Here is a 9959-nt window from a genome sequence, read left to right on the forward strand (position 1 = left end):
TCCTGTTAGTCATGTGACCTGTTTATCTGGTCGTCCTGTTAGTCATGTGACCTGTTTATCTGGTCGTCCTGTTAGTCATGTGACCTGTTTATCTGGTCGTCCTGTTAGTCATGTGACCTGTTTATCTGGTCGTCCTGTTAGTCATGTGACCTGTTTATCTGGTCGTCCTGTTAGTCATGTGACCTGTTTATCTGGTCGTCCTGTTAGTCATGTGACCTGTTTATCTGGTCGTCCTGTTAGTCATGTGACCTGTTTATCTGGTCGTCCTGTTAGTCATGTGACCTGTTTATCTGGTCGTCCTGTTAGTCATGTGACCTGTTTATCTGGTCGTCCTGTTAGTCATGTGACCTGTTTATCTGGTCGTCCTGTTAGTCATGTGACCTGTTTATCTGGTCGTCCTGTTAGTCATGTGACCTGTTTATCTGGTCGTCCTGTTAGTCATGTGACCTGTTTATCTGGTCGTCCTGTTAGTCATGTGACCTGTTTTTTTGTTGGTGTTGTTTGAATGCCCAGTTCATTCTTCCTGTATTGTCTCCAGTACCAGAAAACACATCACAATTTAACACAACAACAATAATAACAACAACAACAACAACATATACCAGAGGCTAAAGCTAAGACCCTGTATTTAGCAACTTGAGGTTTCTGGGTATTATTTTACACATTTAGCTTTGGAAGTTGTTTTTATTCTTCTCCTTTTGGCTTTGTGAACATGCAACAGTGAGTCCTGCAACAGTGAGTCCTGCAACAGTGAGTCCTGTAGCAGTGAGTCCTGCAACAGTGAAGTCCTGCTACAGTGAGACCTGCAACAGTGAGTCCTGCAACAGTGAGTCCTGCAACAGTGAGTCCTGCTACAGTGAGACATGCAGTAGTGAGTCCTGCAACAGTGAGTCCTGCAGTAGTGAGTCCTGCAACAGTGAGTCCTGCAACAGTGAGTCCTGCAGCAGCGAGACCTGCAGCAGTGAGTCCTGCAACAGTGAGTCCTGCAGTAGTGAGTCCTGCAACAGTGAGTCCTGCAACAGTGAGTCCTGCAGCAGCGAGACCTGCAGCAGTGAGACCTGCAGCAGTGAGACCTGCAGCAGCAGTGAGTCCTGCAACAGTGAGTCCTGCAGCAACAGTGAGTCCTGCAGCAGTGAGACCTGCAGCAGTGAGTCCTGCAGCAGTGAGACCTGCAACAGTGAGACCTGCAGAGTGAGTCTTGCAGCAGTGAGTCCTGCAGCAGCAGTGAGTCCTGCAGCAACAGTGAGTCCTGCAGCAGTGAGTCCTGCAGCAGTGAGTCCTGCAGCAGTGACTCCTGCAGCAGTGAGTCCTACAACAGTGAGACCTGCAACAGTGAGACCTGCAGCAGTGAGTCCTGCAGCAGTGAGTCCTGCAGCAGTGAGTCCTGCAGCAGTGAGTCCTGCAGCAGCAGTGAGACCTGCAGCAGTGAGTCCTGCAGCAGTGAGTCCATGCTGTCTGTTTGACTGTTGAAGAGAAAACACATATCAATCCATGTGACTCGCAGGACATCCACTGTCATAGGACGTCAGAGGGAGGTCTGGTCTGGGTCAGAGGGGTCCAACATGGGAGGGCTGGTCTGGGTCAGAGGGGTCCAACATGGGAGGGCTGGTCTGGGTCAGTGGGGTCCAACATGGTAGGTCTAGCTTGTTCTATGTTTCTCTCATTTGGCTGTGGATTGGAGAGGGTCGAGTAGGTGTCTCTCTCTCCCACTAACACTGTTTCAGGGTGACGATACGAACATTGAGACACACACTGGTCCTGGGTCTGTCAAGGCCATCTCGCTCATTAACATAGGTCCAGGGTGACGGCCATTGAGAAACACACCTCTCCTGAAACACACTGCCCAGCTCCAGAGTGTTACCTGGGTGTTACGTCATTAATCTTCCCCGTCCTCTCCAGTCTCTGCTGTAGTTACCAGGGTGTTACGTCATTAATCTTCACCGTCCTCTCCAGTCTCTACTGTAGTTACCAGGGTGTTACGTCATTAATCTTCCCCGTCCTCTCCAGTCTCTACTGTAGTTACCAGGGTGTTACGTCATTAATCTTCCCCGTCCTCTCCAGTCTCTACTGTAGTTACCAGGGTGTTACGTCATTAATGTTCTCCGTCCTCTCCAGTCTCTACTGTAGTTACCAGGGTGTTACGTCATTAATCTTCCCCATCCTCTCCAGTCTCAGAGGTGGCTCTCTGCATTTCCTCTAGGAGCCTCGTAACACTCTGACACCCTGTCCGTCAAGCAGATTTCATCCATATGATCCTCTATCAGTGTGTGACTACAGCTGATGGTGCCCTCACGTGGTAGGGAGGGGAACTGCATGGACGACCCTGTGTTCTTCCTGCTCCGCCCCATGCCATTCTGACAGCTCACCACCAGGAGGTGCTTCTCCTCTGGGGAGCAGCCTGGGCCCTGGCCAGGGGGAGCAGGGGAGGAGGTGGTGATGTCGGGGAGGTGGGGGTGGAGGAGCATTGAGGAGGGGTGCGAGGGGTCGTGACCCAGCAGGCTGCTGCTCTTAGTGTTGAGGTGGGGCGTCTGGCTATAGGTGTGGCGGTACTCCTCCTCGATGTTACGACCCAGCTTCCAACGCTTCCACTTCTTCAGGATCTCTGACTGGACCTTGGGGGGAGAGGGGGAGAGGGAGAGAGGGGGAGAGGGAGAGAGGGGGAGAGGGGGAGAGGGGGAGAGGGGGAGAGGGAGAGAGGGGGAGAGGGGGAGAGGGAGAGAGAAAAGGGTGTGGAGGAAGGGAGAGAGAGAGAGAGGGTGAGAGAGAGATAAAGAGAGAAAGAGAGAAAGAGAGAAAGAGAGAGAGAGATGTTATGTGTGATGTTCACGTTAAATTGAGAGTTGTTCAGGTAAATGTGAGACCAAGTTTAGAATAAGAGGAGGAGAAGAGGTCTTACCTCTTTGTTGACAAAGCAGTATAAGATAGCTACCAGAAGACCCTGTAGAAACACCAAGATCTGAGTCAACACACACAACCATTTTTTGTAACGTAACATTTTGTTACGTTACATGCTTATTCTAAAATGGATTAAATCCATTTTAAAACATCCTCATCAATCTACACACAATACCCCATAATGACATCACAATACCCCATAATGACATCACAATACCCCATAATGACATCACAATACCCAATAATGACATCACAATACCCCATAATGACATCACAATACCCCATAATGACAAAGCAAAAACGTTTTTTAGAAATGTTGGCAAATAAAAAAAAATAAGAAACTGAAATATGACATTTACATATTTATTCAGACCCTTTCGCTATGAGACTAGAAATTGAGCTCAGGTGCATCCTGTTTCCATTGATCATCTTTGAGATGTTTCTACAACTTGATTGGAGTCCACCTGTGTTAAATTAAATTTATTGAACATGATTTGGAAAGGCACACACCAGTCTATAAAAGGTCCCACAGTTGACAGTGCACGTCAGAGCAAAAACCAAGCCATGAGGTCAAAGGAGTTGTCCATGGAGCGCCGAGACAGGATTGTGTCGAGGCACAGATCTGGGGAAGGGTACCAAGAAAATGTCTGCAGCATTGAAGGTCCCCAAGAACACAGTGGCCTCCATCATTCTTAAATGGAAGAAGTTTTGAACCACCAAGACTCTTCCTAGAGCTGGCCGCCAGGCCAAACTGAGCAATCTGGGCAGAAGGACCTTGGTCAGGGAGGTGACCAAGAACCCGATGGTCACTTTGACAGAGCTTCAGAGTTCCTCTATGGTGATGGGAGAACCTTCTAGAAGGAAAACCATCTTTGCAGCATCACCAATCAGGCCTTTACGTTAGAGTGGCCAGACTGAAGCAACTCCTCAGTGAAAGGCACATGACAGCCCGCTTCAAGTTTGCCCAAAGGCACCTAAAGGATTCTCTGGTCTGATGAAACCAAGATAAAACTCTTTGGCCTGAATGTCTGGAGGAAACCTGGCACCATCCCTACAGTCTCACTCTCTCACTCTCACTCTCACTCTCACTCTCTCTCTCTATCTTTCTCTGTGTTTTTCTCAGATGTACAGGACTGTTAGAGTCACTGTTCATTTTCTCTCTGTGTTTCTCAATGTTTGTGTGTCTCTCTCTCTCCCTCAGTCTGTTTCACTGAGTCTCTCTCTCTCTGTGTTTCTCTCAGATGTAGAGGGGTGTTAGTGTCACTGTCACAACTCAATACTGCACACAGGCTTCTACTGTGTGATCTCTGACTGAGACTTGAGTACGGCTCCAGAGAAAACAGACTCCTTCTTACTTTCAGACAGGCTCTGTATGTCAACGTTACACAAATACCTTGGAATGGAACAGTGGAATGGAATGGAACAGTGGAATGGAATAGAACAGTGGAATGGAATGGAACAGAACACAATGGAACAGTGGAATGGAATGGAACAGTGGAATGGAATGGAACAGTGGAATGGAATGGAACAGAACACAATGGAACAGAGGAGGGAAAGCTGTGTTCTGTGTCTCGGGCTCTACAGTCGTGGCCAAAAGTTTTGAGAATGACACAAATATTAATTTCCACAAAGTTTGCTGCTTCAGTGTCTTCAGATATTTTTGTCAGATGTTACTATGGAATACTGAAGTATAATTACAAGCATTTCATAAGTGTCAAAGGCTTTTAAGGACAATTACATGAAGTTGATGCAAAGAGTCAATATTTGCAGTGTTGACCCTTCTTTTTCAAGGCCTCTGCAATCCACCCTGGCATGCTGTCAATTAACTTCTGGGCCACATCCTGACTGATGACAGCCCATTCTTGCATAATCAATGCTTGGAATTTGTCAGAATTTGTGGGTTTTTGTTTGTCCACCCGCCTCCTGAGGATTGACCACAAGTTTTCAATGGGAAAAAGGTCTGGGGAGTTTCCTGGCCATGGACCCAAAATATCGATGTTTTGTTCCCCGAGCCACTTAGTTACCACTTTTGCCTTATGGCAAAGTGCTCCATCATGCTGGAAAAGGCCTTGTTCGTCACCAAACTGTTCCTGGATGGTTGGGAGAAGTTGCTCTCGGAGGATGTGTTGGTACCATTCTTTATTCATGGCTGTGTTCTTAGGCAAAATTGTCAGTGAGCCCAGTCCCTTGGCTGAGAAGCAACCCCATGATTCCAAGTGTGTGTGTGTGTGTGTGTGTGTGGTATCTGTGTGTGTGTGTGCATCTGTGTGTGTGTGTGTCTGACCTGGAAGGAGGTGAAGAAGAGGTCGATGAAGAGTTTGGTGAGACGCAGGGTGATGGTGGCCTTGGTGGACTCATCTGTCACGAAGACAAACACCACCAAGTGTATCCCTAGTAGAGGGATCAGGGTTAGGGTAGACTTAGCCAACCTAGGAGAGAGAGGGGAGGAAGAGGGGAGGGAGAGAGAGAGGGAGAGGGGAGGGAGAGGAGGAGGGTGAGTTGGGAGGGTGGGAGAGAGAGAGGGGAGAGGGGAGGGAGAGCGGAGGGATGGAGGGAGAGAGAGAGAGAGAGAGATGGGAGACGGGAGGGAGAGAGAGAGAAGGGGAGAGGGGAGGGAAAGAGAGAGGGAGGGAGAGGGGAGGGTGGGAGTGAGAGAGAGAGAGAGAGAGAGAGAGAGAGAGAGAGAGAGAGAGAGAGAGAGGGGAGAGGGGAGGGAGGGAGAGAGAGAGGGGAGAGGGGAGGGAGGGAGGGAAAGAGAGAGGGGAGAGGGGAGGGAGAGAGAGAGGGGAGGGAGAGAGGGGAGGGAGAGAGAGAGAGAGAAAGAGAGGGAAAGGGGAGGGAGAATGCAGAGGGTGGGAGAGAGAGAGAGAGAGGGGAGAGGGAAGGGAGGAGGGAGGAGGGAGAGAGAGAGAGAGAGAGAGAGAGAGAGAGAGGGGATAGGGAAGGGAGGGAGGAGGGAGAGAGAGAGAGAGAGAGAGAGAGGGATAGGGAAGGGAGGGAGGAGGGAGAGAGAGAGGGGGGAGAGAGAGGGGGGAGAGGGGGAGGAGGGAGAGAGAAGGTTAGAGAGTTGCAGGGAGAGGGGGAGAGAGAGAGGAAGAGAGAGAGCTGAGATTAGATTGATGATATTATAAACAGAGGAAAGGGTTTTCATTGTGAAAGAAAGAAAGAAAGAAAGAAAGAAAGAGCTCACCGGAACTTGTAGTCGGAGTATCTCATCTGGTGAGCCCTCAGTTTGGACACCAGGATCTTTATTATGTGGATGAAGATCAGGAAGTTAATCTGTAAAGAACAGGAAGTCAGAAACAAGTGACGACTTGTCAACACGCAGAACAGAACAGTGGTGGGTTTGCAAAGAGCTCCGTAGCACTCCATTCTTAGATTTTTTTTTTAGCAGAACCCTTTTGAAGAACCATTTTTGGTTCTAGGTAGAACCCCTTTACACAGAGGGTTGTACATGGAACCCAAAAGGGTTCTACCTGGAACCAAAAAGGGTACTACCTGGAACCAAAAAGGGTTCTCCTATGGGCACAGCCGAAGAACCCTTATGGGACCCTTTTTTCTGTGAGTGTACATATTGTAAGATCATAGGGCGGCACACAATTGGCCCAGCATCGTCCAGGTTACGGTTTGGCCGGGGTACACCGTCATTGTAAATAAGAATTTGTTCTTAACTGACTTGCCTTGTTAATTAAAGGTTCAAATAAAACAAATCCCAAACAATCTTAGGACGGGAGTCAATCTGACCGCGCTTTGATGGCTATGCACCTTTTAAAGGCAATGCTTCCACGATTGATGGCTATGCACCTTTTAAAGGCAATGCTTCCACGATTGATGGCTATGCACCTTTTAAAGGCAATGCTTCCACGATTGATGGCTATGCACCGTTTAAAGGGAATGCTTCCACGATTGATGGCTATGCACCTTTTAAAGGCAATGCTTCCACGATTGATGGCTATGCACCGTTTAAAGGGAATGCTTCCACGATTGATGGCTATGCACCTTTTAAAGGCAATGCTTCCACGATTGATGGCTATGCACCTTTTAAAGGCAATGCTTCCACGATTGATGGCTATGCACCTTATAAAGGCAATGCTTCCACGATTGATGGCTATGCACCTTTTAAAGGCAATGCTTCCACGATTGATGGCTATGCACCTTTTAAAGGCAATGCTTCCACGATTGATGGCTATGCACCTTTTAAAGGCAATGCTTCCACGATTAATGGCTATGCACCTTATAATGGCAATGCTTCCACGATTGATGGCTATGCACCTTTTAAAGGCAATGCTTCCACGATTGATGGCTATGCACCTTTTAAAGGCAATGCTTCCACGATTGATGGCTATGCACCTTTTAAAGGCAATACTTCCACGATTGTTGGCTATGCACCTTTTAAAGGCAATGCTTCCACGATTGATGGCTATGCACCTTTTAAAGGCAATGCTTCCACGATTGATGGCTATGCACCTTATAAAGGCAATGCTTCCACGATTGATGGCTATGCACCTTTTAAAGGCAATGCTTCCACGATTGATGGCTATGCACCTTTTAAAGGCAATGCTTCCACGATTGATGGCTATGCACCTTTTAAAGGCAATGCTTCCACGATTGCGGAGACTGAATTCACGGTAAACGGTAAACGGTAAACGCTGCACATATCGGCTCAGTAGGAAATTAACTTTCAATGTCAAACGTGCTACAACACTGATTTACCGCTAATGGCACTGAATCCAGACCGTAGCCTTGGTTACAGACACGTTGTGCTGCAGCATAGTCAACTCATATGCTCCTTGTCATGGCTAACACGTTTAAATAGGAGTTGACACGACAGGCTAGCATGTTTAAATAGGAGTTGACACGACAGTCCAAACCGATCTAGGACCGTCAGGCTAGCATGTTTAAATAGGAGCTGACACGACAGGCTAGCATGTTTAAATAGGAGTTGACACGACAGTCCAAACCGATCTAGGACCGTCAGGCTAGCATGTTTAAATAGGAGTTGACACGACAGGCTAGCATGTTTAAATAGGAGTTGACACGACAGTCCAAACCGATCTAGGACCGTCAGGCTAGCATGTTTAAATAGGAGTTGACACGACAGTCCAAACCAATCTAGGACCGTCAGGCTAGCATGTTTAAATAGGAGTTGACACGACAGGCTAGCATGTTTAAATAGGAGTTGACACGACAGTCCAAACCGATCTAGGACCGTCAGGCTAGCATGTTTAAATAGGAGTTGACACGACAGTCCTAACAGATCTAGGACCGTCAGGCTAGCATGTTTAAATAGGAGTTGACATGACAGGCTAGCATGTTTAAATAGGAGTTGACACGACAGTCCAAACCGATCTAGGACCGTCAGGCTAGCATGTTTAAATAGGAGTTGACACGACAGTCCAAACCGATCTAGGACCGTCAGGCTAGCATGTTTAAATAGGAGTTGACACGACAGTCCTAACAGATCTAGGACCATCAGGCTAGCATGTTTAAATAGGAGTTGACACGACAGTCCTAACAGATCTAGGACCATCAGGCTAACATGTTTAAATAGGAGTTGACACGACAGTCCTAACAGATCTAGGACCATCAGGCTAACATGTTTAAATAGGAGTTGACACGACAGTCCAAACCTAGGACCATCAGGCTAGCATGTTGAGGGCTACGTGAACAGACACAACTATGTCCTCTGACGTTGACTCAAACGAGTGTCCTAAACCAAACAGACCGGGATAAAGAGGTGAGGGAGTGGCGTTGTGTTGTCACGGGCTACGTAAAACAGCAAAGCAGGAAGTGACCTCACCACCTCTGTCTCTGTGAATACTCAAACACAGGAATTCCTGTAAGGTACAGGAACTAGAGCCACTTAGGAAGCGGATTGATGTTAGGAAAGTATGTCGACTCGACTCGACTCGGGGTGTCTGTCTGTGTGTGTTATGGAACCTTTATTTAACAAGGCAGGTCAGTTAAGAACACATTCTTATTTACAATGACGGCCTATTCAGGCCAAACCCGGACGACGGCGGGACAATTGTGCACCTCCCTATGGGACTCCCAATCACCATACATCCTGGAATCAAACCAGTGTCTGTAGTGACACCGCTAGCACTGAGATCCAGTGCCTTAGACCACTGCACCACTCGGGGTACACGCAGGAGGTGTTCCAAATGACACATTGTTCCCTACACAGTGAACTACTCGGGACACACTGTTCCCTACACAGTGAACTACTCGGGGCACACTGTTCCCTACACAGTGAACTACTCGGGGTACATGCAGGAGGTGTTCCAAATGACACACTGTTCCCTACACAGTGAACTACTCGGGACACACTGTTCCCTACACAGTGAACTGGATGTGGTGCTCTTTGGGTTTCAGCCCTGATGTGACGGTTGCCGTGACGAATCTCCCTCTTCTATAAACCCATGTTCTGACCTTTCGTTAACACCGCGGTCATGGTGGGGCAGCAGGGGGTCCAACTGGGTCAGAACCTCATCCAAACACCCAAACGGATATGGAGGAAAGATCGACTGTTGAATTCTGACCTACTATATAGGTGGTATGTTGACTTGGAGAGTCTGTCTGATATGACAACTGCCATGACGAATCTCCCTCTTATATACAGTCAGCCCTTCCAGGAGGAGGCTATTAATAACTCCAGGGTCACATTGGAGTGGTTAGGGGCTAGGAAAGTGGGGTCGGGACATCAAACCATAACATCGGGACATCAAACCATAACATCGGGACATCAAACCATAACATCGGGACATCAAACCATAACATCAGTGGTAGGAGATACCCTTCAACACTGTCTTCATGGTTAAGGTCAGGGTCAGTGGTAGGCGATACCCTTCAACACTGTCTTCATGGTTAAGGTCAGTGGTAGGAGATACCCTTCAACACTGTCTTCATGGTTAAGGTCAGGGTCAGTGGTAGGAGATACCCTGTCTTCCTGTTTAAAGTCAGGCTCAGTGGTAGGAGATACCCTGTCTTCCTGTTTAAGGTCAGGCTCAGTGGTAGGAGATACCCTGTCTTCCTGTTTAAAGTCAGGCTCAGTGGTAGGAGAT

The 9959-nt window shown here is 48.0% G+C and overlaps 1 pseudogene; it reads right to left on the minus strand.

Annotated features, from left to right (window-relative positions):
- Positions 1 to 665: 665 nt before the first annotated feature.
- LOC116372932 (glucagon receptor-like) overlaps positions 666 to 9959 on the minus strand; it is a 150260-nt pseudogene continuing 140966 nt past the window's right edge.

The sequence above is a fragment of the Oncorhynchus kisutch genome, unplaced genomic scaffold (assembly GCF_002021735.2).
Source record: "Oncorhynchus kisutch isolate 150728-3 unplaced genomic scaffold, Okis_V2 scaffold3971, whole genome shotgun sequence".
NCBI classification, from domain to species: domain Eukaryota; kingdom Metazoa; phylum Chordata; class Actinopteri; order Salmoniformes; family Salmonidae; genus Oncorhynchus; species Oncorhynchus kisutch.